The following is a 14,446-nucleotide window of genomic DNA, read 5'->3' on the forward strand; positions in this document are numbered from 1 at the left end:
TGTGTGTGTTAATCTATTACTGGATTTTTTATTCTGTTTCATTGACTTATTTAACCATTTTTATACCACAACTGTACTGTCTTGATTACTGTAGCTTTTTAATAAGTCTTAAAATTGGGTAGTTGTTCTTTTTCAAAATTATTTGAACTATTCTAGATTGTTTTTATTTCCATATGTGTTTTAGAAAAGTAAATTTCTATTAAAAATAAACTTCCAAGATATTGAATGGGATTGCATTAATTGTTTAGATCAACTGAGGGATAACTTACATTTTTAAAATGCTGTTTTCTTATCCATGAAGGTAGTATATCTTTCCTTTTATCTAAGTCTTCTTAAACAATGCTTTGTAGTTTGCAGTGTTTAGATATTATATATATTTAATGGTAAAATCATTTTTAATTTTTGATTGTTGGCCATATATATAAATACAATTACTTTTTGACTATTATATTGATCCTTTATCCTGCAACTTGCTGATCTCAATTATTACTGAACAAAGCAGTTGGACTTTTATTTTTTATTTTTCATAGATTCCATTGAATTTTTTACATAGGTAATCATGTCATGTGTGAATAAAGAGTTTTACCTCTTCCTTTCCAGTCTAAATTACCATTGCTGTTTTTTTGTTTTTGTTTTTTAACTAAAATGTTAGATAAAAGTGGTGAGAGAGATAAAAAATCTTTTTTTGGGTTGTTAGGGGAAGCATTTAGTCTTTCACCATTAAATATGATGTTAATTTGTGAGTTTTTGAAAAAGTTCTTTATCAATTTGAGAAAGTTATTTTTTTCAATTCCTAGTTTCCTTAAGGATTTTAATCATAACAGATGTTAGATTTTGCTAAATTATTTTATTAAACAACATGAAAGAATCATATTGATTTTCTTTTGTAGTTTCTCAGAATGCTGAGTTACATTGATTTATTTTCAGATGTTAAACTAACCTTGCAATCCGGGATGAAACTCATTTGGTCATGATGTATTATTTATATAACATTGTATTTCATTGCTGAATTTTGCTAGGAAATTTATATTCATGAGAAAAATTGCTCTGTCATTTTCTTTTTCTTTATTTCACTTTTTTGTTTTGAATATTGGTAATTTTGGCCTCATGGAATAAGGAGGGAAGTATTCCATCTTTTTAAAATTTTTGGAAAACTTTAGCTAGAATTAATATTATTTCCACTTAAATGTTTGATTTACCAATGAAGTTTTCTGAGCCTAGATTTTTGTTTTGTTTATTGTGGGAAGAGTTTCAACTACAAATGTAATTATACTAATAGATATAGGACAATTTAAATTGTTCACTTTTTTCTTAAATTAATTTTGGTAGGTAGTATATTTCATCTAAGTTGCTTGCTTGAATTTATTGACAAATAGTTATTTATAATATTTCCTTATTACTCTTGCAATATCTGTAGAATCTGTACTGATGTTACCTCTTCCATTTCTGATTTTGGTAATTTGTCTCCTTCTTTTCCCTCTTCCTCTTCTTCTCTCTTTCTCCTTCAATAATTCTCTCTTCCCCTTTCTACTGTTTGTCTCCCCTGCAACTCTATGTCTATGTCTATGTCTATGTCTATGTCTGTCTATGTCTATGTCTATGTCTATGTCTATGTCTATGTCTATGTCTATGTCTATGTCTATGTCTTTGTCTATGTCTATATCTATTTCAAACATCTCTCTGTCTTTTTCTGCCTGATAGTTCTTTCTAGAGGTTTATCAATTTGTTAACTCAAATAACCAGATTTTGATTTTTTCTCTTTTTTTCCTATCTTACATTTCATTGATTTTTTTCCTCTGATCTTTGTTATTTCTTTTTGCTTGCTTTGGGTTTAATGGACTCATTTTTCTTGCTTTTTTAGATGGAAGTTGAGGTCCTTGACATTCTTTTTTTGTTTGTTTTTCCTAAAGTTCTACCAGTTTGACATACTCATCTCTCTTTGTTTTACTGGCATACATCTACTTCATTAAATATCTTGAACAGCAAAACGAACTTTACAAAAGAAGGCAGCAACATTTGGCCTTCCTACTTAACCCAAAAATAACATAATCTTTTTTTTTTTTTTTTTTTTTTCGGTTTTAAAATTGTGATGGGAAGGGTAAAGGCTATAAAATAGTAAACAAACATGGTTCCTCACCCAATATTCTCAAAAAAACAAAAACTTTAAAATGTCTCCTTTTCTCTATTGAGATGTCAATAAAGTTAAGATGATCCTCTTGATTATTTTTTAACACTGTTTCTTAGATAATTTTTAAATTTCTTTAAGTTCATTTTCTCATGACTTTGAATGAATCTTGTCTATGTTTTCCCATCCTTATCTTTTTTCTTTTTTCTTGGACTTCTATTTTCATATATATATATATATATATATATATATATATATATGTTAAATATGTTAGATTGCCTAGGCTTATATGGTAGATTGCCTGGGTTTATTGCCTGGGTCTATCATTTTTCATGGCTAGACCTTCATCTCTTTATCTAATGTTACATAACAAACCACCCCAAACTTGTTATTTCAAATTATAATTGATTATTATTTTATCTTTTGATTTTATTAGTCAGAAATTCATTCAGTGCTTCTCTTTTTCATGATGTCTGAGGCCTCAATTGGGATGACTTGCATGACGGGGCTGCAATTGCTGGGGACTAGGTGGGCATCTTTGTCTCCATGTATCCTCTACAGGTAACTAACTTAGAATTTCTCAGTGGATTCAAGAAAATAAGGAAGAGACTGCAGTCCTGTTATAGATCGGTTCAAAACAGGCATAGCACCAATTTTATCATAAGAAAGTCACATATTTAACAAGAAAAACAGACCCCATCATTGAGGGAAGCATGTCAAAGAAATTTTCAGTCCTTTTTAATACAGCATTATGCATGTCAATATATATAAGTATTCCTAGACAACTGATTATAAAATATTTTCATATTAATTATATTAAGATGGCTTTTTTAAAAAGCTATGTGGACATCACTAGTTTTTAAATAAAAGGGTAACCATTGACTGATTATAACATTGAGTCATGCATACTGTTGGGAATTTACAAAGCATAGCAAAAATTGAAGAGGAAGAAAAAAGTCAATCATAAACCATCCAGAGGAAGCCACTCTTAACAGTTTATAAAGTTCTTGCCTGTGCTTTAGTTTCTTTTGAAATATATATATATTTTTTAATCCTCACCCGAGGACATTTTTCATTTTTTATTCAGATAGAGCAGGAAGGAGAGAGAGGAAGAGAGAGAAACAACGATGTGAAAGGGACACATCGAGTGGCTGCCACCACATGACCCAACCAGGGCCGGGGACAAACTGCAGCCAAAGGACATGCCCTTAGCGCGAACCGAACCCGGGTCTCTGTGGACTGCAGGCTGATGCTCTAACCGCTGAGCCACACTGGCCAGGGCTTGAAATATTTTTTATTATAAGAGAGACAAATAATTGAAATTCTGAAACTAATATAATTAAAAAGAAAAAATATCCTACCTTAGAACTAAGGGTAACATTTTATTATGATCCTTCCTAACCTTTTTTACTACATTTATATTATTATACACCATTGACATAATATGTAATATTTATATTGTGTTTGTGGCATTTTCAAGTATTTTCTCCTAACTGATACATAACTAAATTCATTTACTTATTAAACATGTTGAGAACCTCATATATAAGACACTTTTTTAGGTTGTTGAGAAACTCACATTCTTGTAAAGGAAGACAAGGAATAAACAAATGAGAAAATACATGAAGTAATGATAGCTATAAAACTAAATAGGGCACTGGGACTGAAATTGGCTGCTTTGACAGGGAAGTCAGGAAAGCTGTTGCTCATGAGATGCTATAGAGGTTGTGATCTGAATGACAAGGAGCCATCCATGAAAAGGTCTAAGAAAAGAGCATCCCAGGAAGAGGAGCAGCAGATAGAAATGCCCCAAGGCATTAATGAACCTGGTCTGTTTGAGAAGCACCAAGAAAGCTATTATGGCTGAAACACACTGAGCAAGAAGAGAAACATGTAATATAGTTAGAGAGTCAGAAAGCTAAGACCACCTAGCACTTGGACACAGGGTGAAAAGGTAGGATTTTATCACAAGCACTATAGGAAGCCCAAAAGGATTTTAAACAGGGTTTTGATATAACCTGATTTATTTTTTTTTAAAAAAACATCACTCCAGCTTCTGTGTGAAGAATGAAATATAGGAGGTCCATTGGCAAAGGCAGCAAACTAATTTGAAAACTATCATAGCTACCTAGCCAAGAGCTGTTGGATGTTTGAAATAGGACAATAGGGATTTAGAAAAACTAGCCATATTTCAAATACAAATGAACAGTTCACAATACTCCCTTATGCATTTGTTTTGTCTGGGGCAGAAAGGAAGGAAATACAATTGCAGTGATTAGAGGGAGCGAGGCTAGCTATGCCCTGCTTCACTTCCCCAAAATTTTTTATTAATTTATTTTTGTTACAGATGCTTCTCCTTTTTCTCCCATTGACACCCTCCTCCCGATCCTCCCCTCCCAGCCCCTAGCATCGTTGTCTATGTCCATCATTACACATATATGCATATAAGTTCTTTGGTTGATCCCTTTCCTCCCCCAACCCCCTCTCTGAGGTTTGTCAGTCTGTACCCTACTACTATGTCTCTAGGTCTACTTTGTTCATCAGCTTATTTTGTTCATTATATTCCACAAACAAGTGAGATCATGTGATATTTGTCTTTCTCTGTTTGGCCTCAAATCAATTGTTTGTGCATGATATATTTTTATTTTTTTCTAGAGTTATATGAATAATAATATATTTGAATATCGTCTAACTTTAAGCTTCACATTATTGGTGTTTTTTTTTTTTATTTTTTTATTTTGGCTTAAACAACAGAAATTAATTTCTCACAGTTCTAGAGGCTGGGAAGTCCGACCTCAGTGCAACAGCACAGTCGAGTTCTGGTGAGAACCCTCTTCTGGGTTGCAGACAGCTGATTTCTTGTTGCATTCTCACATGGCAGAAGGGAAACAAGTGGGCCTTCTGGCTTCTTCTTATAAGGGCACCAATTCCATTCATGAGGGCTCTGCCTTGATGATCTAATCACCTCCCAAAGACATGACCTCAAAATACCATCACATTAGGAATTAGATGTCAACATATAAATTTTGGGCAGACATAAACATTCAGTTCATGACAGTAAGTATTCCTTTTGCTGAATGCACTAGGGCCCCAATTTAGCATGTCTTACATATGCAATTTTAAATCTGAGGATTGCCAAGACACTGGACTGCTTCTCTGTAGTAGAACAAGGGGTTCAAACAGTCTAGCTCTAGGTGGGGATGAACTAATCCACTTCAACAATTAAGCCCAAACTAAAGAATAAAACAGGTGACTTTCAGTTAACAGGACAGTGACATTTTATAATCCAAACCACACTTGGCTCTATGTGCAAGCAGCCACTGCTGTGTCATCGGAAGGCTGTTTGTCTCTATGGACTCAGGGTTGATGGGTATGCCAGGAAGTGGCTGAGTCCTTTCCCTGGATGTCCTGATGATTTCCTGTCCTAGGTTAGCCAACTGGCCTCAGAACAGATAAAGATGCTTATGTTATACGTTGTCAGTGCATAGTGATGTTTTTAAAAAATAACTCCAGAAGTTCACTATTGGAATTAGACATGTGCCTTCTCTCAACCATCCCTAGACTTCCATTCTAGTTGACTTTAAAATCATTGATTTGTAGTTGTTGGCTGTAGAACTATGTCAATATACTGAATGCTGTTGCCCCTGAGGGCAGTATCAGTTGAGTTTTAGACGTTTTTGAAGAAGCCATAGCTTACTTAAAGGAAAGAGTTGAAAATTTAATTCCTTAGTTAGGACCATTTGAAATTATGCCAGTGTTCCTTTACCTAATAACCATGGCAGTATCACTTTGAAGGTACTCAACAGAGTTTTTTTTTATTTATTTTTTTAATGAGCCCTCCTCTTGCAAATAATCGGGTGCCCTTTTCTTTTCTTTTAAATTTATTTATTTTTGTTACAGATGTTTCTCCCCCCCACTTATTCCCCCCTCCCTCTCCCTCCCCACCCCATCCTCAGCCCCGTTGTCCATGTCCATTGTTCATGCACACATGCATATAAGTTCTGTGGTTTATCCTTCCCCACCCCCCTTCTGGGGATTGTCAGGCTGCACCCCACTTCCACGTCTCTGGGACAACCCCATTCCTCAGACTGTTATGTTCTTTATACTCCACAAATAAGTGAGATCATATGACACTCGTCTTTCTCTGGCTTGTTTCGCTTAGGATAATACTTTCCAGGTCCCTCCATGTCGTCTCAAAGGATAAGAGATATTTCTTTCTTACCGCTGCATAGTACTCCATTGTGTATATATACCACTGCTTTTTTATCCATTTGTCTACTGATGGACATTTGGGCTGTTTCCAGATCTTAGCTATTGTAAATAGTGCTGCTACAAACATGGGGGTACATATATTCTTTTTGATTGGTGTATCAGGCTTCTTAGGGTATATTCCTAGAAGTGAGATCACTGGGTCAAATGGCTGTTCAATTTTTAATTTTTTGAGGTAACAGCATATTGTTTTCCATAGTGGCTGCACCAGTCTGCATTCCCACCAGCAGTGTACTAGAGTCCCCTTTTCTCCACACCCTCACCAGCACTTGTTGTTTGACTTCAGTTGCTTTATTGAGTTACCCAGGAGAGTTAATGGCTTGAAAATGAACTGGCTGTCAAAGCAGAAACACACTACCACATACTTATAAAATATGCACATTGATTTTCAAAGAGAAAGATCTCAGACTTGCTAAAATGTGACAAATTACAAGCTACTAAAGTAGTGGTATTTAGATTTTATTGTCAGGTGGAAAAAAGAGTCAATATTATTATTTTTACTTTTTATATGATGACCTCAGGTACTTTACCTTTTGCTAGTAGTTGGACATTCATAACTGTTAAGCAGAAGTCGCAGTTTGATCTGGAGACATGGTTTTGCATAGGAGCTATATTCACCTAGATTTTATACAGATTCTTCTTTCTCATGTTAAGATATCTTAATAGATAGTCTGTGACTTAGACAAAAAGCTCAGAAATTATTTTGATCTATGAACAATTAGCACCTGTCTCCCAAGCAAACATCAACAGTTCAACGCCTGCTGTTAGTCCTTGGGTGTTCATACAACTGCTAATGAATCATAATGAAAAAACAACCATTATGCATCCCAATGCAAGAGACGGTGCAATCAGATAAATCATTTTCTTTGGCCTTCTAAACAGCAGCTTACATTTTATAATTTAGACTTTAAGCATTCAGCTGAAAAGTAAAAGTGATTGTTCCCTGATGTCTCTCCATCAAGGACCCTAGAATTGACTTCACATGATGAATTAAGTCATTGAGAACCAGAGATCCAATGTTCTGATTAAGCAGGACAGGACTGCAAGCCCACCCTTGGACTGAAGGAAGAAATCCAGAGTCTCCCAAATCATACAGACCAAGGAGGAGGAGAATGGTTTACCCAGAGAATCACAGATATCTACCATAGAATTAAAATTCTACAACACTAACTTTATATTTCCTAACTTTGCATGTTACCTTTAAAGTTTTCTGTATCTCAGGATACTCATTTATAAGGTGCTCTACTTGGTAAGGTTGCTGTGAAGTCTTAATGAACTTACATACATGAAACAAACAAATCAGCTGGGCACATGGTAAGTTCTCAATACATGTTAACTCATTCTCCCTATTCTCTCAGGAGTAATATAGAATAAAAACAGCACATAAAAACACAGCTATAATGTCTTTACTATTTTTTTAAACTACTGCAGGCTCAGAGCCAACCTTTTATTGTTTTTCCAATATTTCTTACTGTTTGAGCTAGTTTATCATCCTAGTTTCTTTAGCATTTCATCATCCCACTTTAAATGTAGTGCCTAGGTCAAAGCACAATATTCTAGGTATGGTCTTTCCAACATAAAATATGTTATAATTTTCTTTGATTTGAAAGCATTTTCATTGATGACACTTGAGATTTTCATGAAACTTTTGCAACATTTTATTCCCCACAGATATTTGAGCCAACTAAAACCCAGGCTTTCTCTATAAGCTCCACTGATAACCTATACTTTTTCTGACCTGTGCCTGTGAAGTTACTCTTTGGAGCATAGGCAGGAAATATACTCCTATTCAGTGTTATCATATTAGATTCTGACAATATATTTATTTGATTATTGACAGCCTGTTTATTGGCATGGATAAACCAATCATCAATGCTGTGTAGTGTATACAAATTTGACCAGTGTTCCCTAGTGTCTTTATTATTAATGAGAACACAATCGAAACCCAGCAGGTAATGGAGTATTTTGGCAAAGCACACATTTCTCTCTAATTTGGCAGTGGTCTCACCAGTAGCATTCCAGTCATCCAATGAATCTGGACTCCTAATGAAGTACTGTGCTCCAAAGGACATGTATATGCTATGTTTATAAAGAATTGTGGCATTTGAGATAAACATAGAAAGTTCTATCCTGTTGCTGCATACATATAATTTTATTAATTTTATCTTTCAACCAACATAGCTTTATGCTTTTGTTTGTCACCATTTTCTTATACTTACTTTACAATAGGAACTTATTTATGTAGCAATTCATAAGTTTAATCAAAGCAATTAGCACCTACCCTATTGAAACAGAGGCGCATGTAAATAGCTTAATGTCAGGAAATAATGGTTATGGCCACTAACTACTGTTTTCAGATGAAATCAACAAAATAAGATACAGACATGAGGGATGAAGACCAGACTGAAGCCCTGGCCAGTTTGGCTCAGCGGTTAGAGCGTCGGCCTGCGGTCCGCAGAGACCCGGGTTCGCTTCCCGCTAAGGGCACGTACTTAGGTTGCAGTTTGTCGCCGGCCCTGGTTGGTCGTGCGGGTGGCAGCCACTCGATGTGTCCCTTCACATCGATGTTTCTCTCTCTCTCTCTCTCTCTCCCTTCCTCTTTCTCCCTCCCACTCTATCTGTACAAAAAAAATGGAAAAATATCCTCGGGTGAGGATAAAAAAAAAAAAAAAAAAAGACCAGACTGAAGAGAGTTAGAATTTTGAGTGATGAATGCTAATTTAATCTGTTCCCAATGAAGCAGCCTGCTGGCCTTGCTGTCATGTGGAAGAAAAAGATATTTACCAAATCTGCCCTCCTTCTCCTCAGATAAAGTAGGTTAATTCTCTTGCGTAACATATTGCAATCCAAGGAGCTCTGCTGTGACACCCCTCCAGAAGGATGTAATCTTCAACAGAAGCTGTTGAGCACAATTACATGGGGCATGGCCCACTAGTAATTCAGAACAGTGAGTTCAGTGCATCAATCAATCTCTCTCTCTCTCTCTCTCTCTCTCTCTCTCTCTCTCAGAACACAGATTACCTTCTCTAGAAACCCCCCAGAATATGAGAGAGGGAAGGCCTGCTAGATAGAAGACTTGGTCCCCGAAGCTGTTGAGGTGAAAGAGTTGCCAAAACTACTGAGCATAACTAATAATATGACCTTATTTGTAATCCTTGGCTGAGGAGGACTTGGGAATACAACTTCAGGCAACACTCATCAAAGCCAGTTGTGGGTTTTGAGACAGGCACAGTCATCATGGAATAGATCACCTGATGAGGTCCTGTGACAACAAAGGGGGACATGCTAAAGAGAAGTGAAATTTCAGAGCCTAAAATGCAACTAAGCACAGGCAACAACATGGATAATGGGCCACAGGAACTAGAGGGGAATGTCTAGCAGAGACCAAGGGAGATGGTAATAGAGAAAAGATTAATTATAATTTCAGTGGTAGTATTCATTTGCATATGGTTTGGCACATTCATTCTGGAATATGAGTTTGGTCTGAAGCTAAGGTAGACGGTGAGAGATGATAAGTGTATGTGTTAAAACAAATAAATAAAAAATACAAGTGCAAAATAGAGTCATTTTTGCCAGGCCAGCAAACTAAAACTTAATTGCAATTTTAACCTCTCCCAGGAACATGACCCTTAAGAAATCAATTTGGATCTGCCTTTTCCCTTGAAGAAAGGTGACCTTGCCAGAAACAATCCTTTCTTTTCTTCTATTAATAACTTCCTTGTCCTGTCTCATTTCTGCTTATAAACACCTTCTATTTTGTACAATCCTTTAGAGCTACTTTCTACTTGCAAATTGTGCAATAAAGCACATTGGACCTTCACATTTACTCAGTTGAATTTTTGTTATATATCATATGTGTAGATTAAATAGAATATTATTATTTCCACATTTGTGGATGGAGAGTCATGGTCAGCAATGTTCTATAAATCAATGATCTCAGAGTAAGTGAAGTGGCAGTAAGTAGATTCAGTCCAGTTCCTCAGTATTATGCAAGTTGAATTTTTAACAAAATAATTGCACAAATAAAAGAAGCAATGTGCAATATGGGAAAAAAAAAAAAACAAATGTAATTGACAGTAAACTCAAGATGCGTATTTTAGTGAGGTTGCCAAGGACCTACAAGTATAATAACTATAAAATTATGGTTGAAAGCATGAGCTTTGAGTTTGATTAGACAAACTTAGTCTTAAATCTTTGATGCTTCCATTAACTATGTGACTTTGGGCACATGTTTTGCTTTTCTGCCCTCAGTTTCTTTAATTGAGAAATAAAAACCAGAGTGAGAATTAAGTGAGGTAATAGTAATTTAGTACATTCTAAGCACATTATTGAATGGGTTAGTAATGTTTTAAAGGGTAAAGGTAAAATCTTGCAAAAGGCAGAAATCGTGAAAAATGTGTTGCTTGCATGATCTCTGCTCAGCTTTCTGTTGAGTGAGAGTATCTGGATTATCTGCAAGGCAATGTATCACCCAGCAGATGCAGGATGAGATACCAGACCAGTCCAACTACAAAGTGGACAGTGGGCCAGGCAGAGTACGTCAGCAAGAACTGCCAAAATCTAAAAGTAGAGTATAAAACCTACACCCCAACTGTTGTTCGATGCTGACCTCTTTTTGGCTTAGCCCACCTGCACCCAGGCACATGCAATACAGTCCTTTTGCTCTACATTGGACTTGTGTTGTGGATGTGATCTCACGGTGGCTCAGACCTTTTAATTATAAGTACACAAGAAACGGTTGTGATTAATCCTATGCTACACTAATACATACATTTTTCTAGTAAAAAGAGACGTTTTTAAAATCCTTTTCTGTACACTGCTTAGATGTATCAAGGTTTTAATTTAGTTCTAAGATACACACTTGAAAAAGTCATTATAAATTTGGAATACCTAAGGGAGAGACAGTTGTGGACAAAACAGGGGTCACATAACTAAACTTGACAAGCTCGGGGGATGTTTGCTTTTCAACCTACAAATTCAGAGATGGAAGGTAACCACATAGGATGGTCTTAAATGAAAAATTTTTAACTAAAAGCAAGTAGTCATATCCTAGGCTAGTATCTTTACCTTAACTAATCCTGTGTATTGTCTTTTTGCCTCTAAGATAACATACCTTTGGAATGTCAAGGTAACTTTCCATTTTATGGGAACAACCACTACACCAAGAATAAAATCACAAATTCTCTCATTGTTATTGGTATCATATTAATTATTGACTATTAAATATCTCCCACACAGAAATGTAAAAGGAGTGTGTGTCTATCATTTTTACTTTTTATTCAGTTCCACAGATTTCCTCACTTTGCACTCTCTTGCTTCCCTAATCTATCACCAGTGAATATCATGTAACCCCCTATGTCTTGCCCTTTGATTCTAATGTATAAAATATTTGGTAAAACTGCCATTTACTGAAACACTTTCTCAATTTGTTGAGATTTTGCTTCCCGATAATTGTGATGAGTTTCGCTCAAATAAATCCATAAAAATTCTTACATAGGGTATATGTAATTGAAGGAAGTCAAATATAATTATCAAATGATTAATTACAGAATAATCATAGAATATATTCCAGGCACTGTATTCAAGATTATCATGTGAAAATACTGTTGCAGAAGCAAAGAATGAACAGCTTTGAAGCCCCCTGTGAGAGGACATAATCAATACTTTCAAACAAGTGTGGGAACAGTCATATGAAAGATTAACTTTGTTTGGTCCTAGCAAAAATGAGATAGAAGGTATTAAAACTACAGGTAAGTAGAATTTATATTGAAGTTGAATTTATATCACGTAAATTATCTAAGGATGAAAAATGATATCCCTGAAGCACATCCTATGTGATTTCTTAGTAGGGCAAGGAAATTCAAGAATCAGACGTATGATAAGACAAATTACAGGACCTCTTCTAAGTCTATGATGCTCTGACTCCAATGAAACACAGTGATTTGACATTTATATAACCTATGAAGTAGTCACCATGGTAAGTCTAGTAACCATATATCACCATACAAAGTTACTATGATGTTATTGACTATATTTCCTATGCTGTATATTACTTCCATTACTTATTTATAAGTAGAAGTTTGTGCTTCATTTTTTTTTTTTTCCCACTTGATAGAGTGAAAGGGAGGGAGGGAGACAGAGAGAAGAGAAACATCAATGTGAGAGAGACATTGATTGGTTGCCTCCCACATGACCCTGACTGGGGCCAGGGGTAGAACCTGTAACCTAGGTTTGTGCCCTTGATCAGGATTTGAACCCTTTACCCTTCAGTCCGTGGGCCGATGCTCTAACCGCTGAGCCAAACCAGCCAGAGCTAGAATGTGTATTTTTTTTTTTATCCTCATCCGAGGATATTTTTCCATTTTTTTTGTACAGATAGAGTGGGAGGGAGAGAGAGGAAGGGAGAGAGAGAGAGAAACATTGATGTGAAGGGACACATCGAGTGGCTGCCACCCGCACGACCAACCAGGGCCGGGGACAAACTGCAACTGAAGTACGTGCCCTTAGCGGGAACCGAACCCGGGTCTCTCCGGACCGCAGGCCGACGCTCTAACCGCTGAGCCAAACCGGCCAGGGCTAGAATGTGTATTTTTTTAATCCCATCCACCTTTTCTGCATATCCCCTGCCCCTTCCTTCTGACAGCCATCAATTTTATTCTCTGTGTTTATGATTCTGATTTGTTTATTTGTTTGTTGTTAATTTTTTTTGGATTCCACATATAAGTGAAATTGATATTTGTCTTTCTCTGTTTGGCTGACTTCACTAAGAATAATATCCTCTAGATCCATCAATGTTATTGTTAATGACAAGAGTTCATTCTTTTATTCTGGCCACACCTTCTATCTATGGACACTTAAGTTGCTTTCATATATTGGCTATTGTAAATGCTGCAATGAACACATGTATATATTTCCTTCAAAAAATACCAAGAAATGAAATTGCTGGATCACATGTGGTCATCTTTTAACTTTTTAAGGAAACTCCATAATGTTTTCTAAAGTGATTGCATCAATTTACAATATCACCAACAGTGCAAAAGGGCACCTCAGTACTTTCTGGAGAAAAAAAGAAATCAGGTGCTCAGGCATGTATTTTTATGACAGTGTTTATTATAGCATTATTTATAATAAACAATTAAAATCAAATAGTGAAAGAGTCCAGTGTTCATCAACAGATGAATAGATAAAAAAATATATACAGTGATATGTTACTCAGCCTTAAAATGGAAGAAAGTTCTGACACATGCTACAACATGGAAAAACCTTGAAAACATTAAGTTTAGTGAAATAATCCAGACACCAAAGGACAAGCATTGTATGGTTTTATTTGCATGAAATTTCAGAGACAAGAAGTAGATTAGAGGTTATCACAGGCTGGAGAATAAAGGAAATGGAGAGCTATTATTTGATGGTTACAGTGTCTCTTTGGAATAATGACAAAGATTGGAAATGACAGTAGAGATGGTTGTACAACATTGTAAATGTTAATTAATGCCACAGAATTGTACAGTCAAAAGTGATTAAAATAGAAAATTTTGTTATATATCTTATCACAATAAAAATTGAGAACAAAAATGAAATAGCTACAGCTGTGATGATTCATACTCATACTGTTTCTCTCTTACCTCTTAGGAAATTTGAATTTAATTACTGAAAAATAAGATAAGAATATGATATAACTTATGCTTTACTAAAATGTTATATTTCTTTATTTTTTCTTCCTTTCTCCTACCACCCACATTTCTAGACTTATTTACATAATCATAAATATTGTATCCTGGATTTCCTAGTAAAGGCAGTGTCATGGGGCACATCCTTAAAAGCTATGAGGCATTTATTTATAATATTTGACTTGAAGTCTCCATAAAACATGTAATAACAAGCCATGTTATTATACAATTCTGCCTCCATGATTGTAAAGATGATGGCCAATAAGGTTAGTAACTTGTCTACCTAATCTCAACATGCATACAAAGAAGCACACTTGTGTATTCACTGTTGGCTATGTTTAAAACATATACCTTGACATTATATCTTACAGGGAAGCATTTA

The sequence above is a fragment of the Molossus molossus genome, unplaced genomic scaffold, assembly GCF_014108415.1.
Source record: "Molossus molossus isolate mMolMol1 unplaced genomic scaffold, mMolMol1.p scaffold_m16_p_6, whole genome shotgun sequence".
Classification (NCBI taxonomy): Eukaryota; Metazoa; Chordata; class Mammalia; order Chiroptera; family Molossidae; genus Molossus; species Molossus molossus.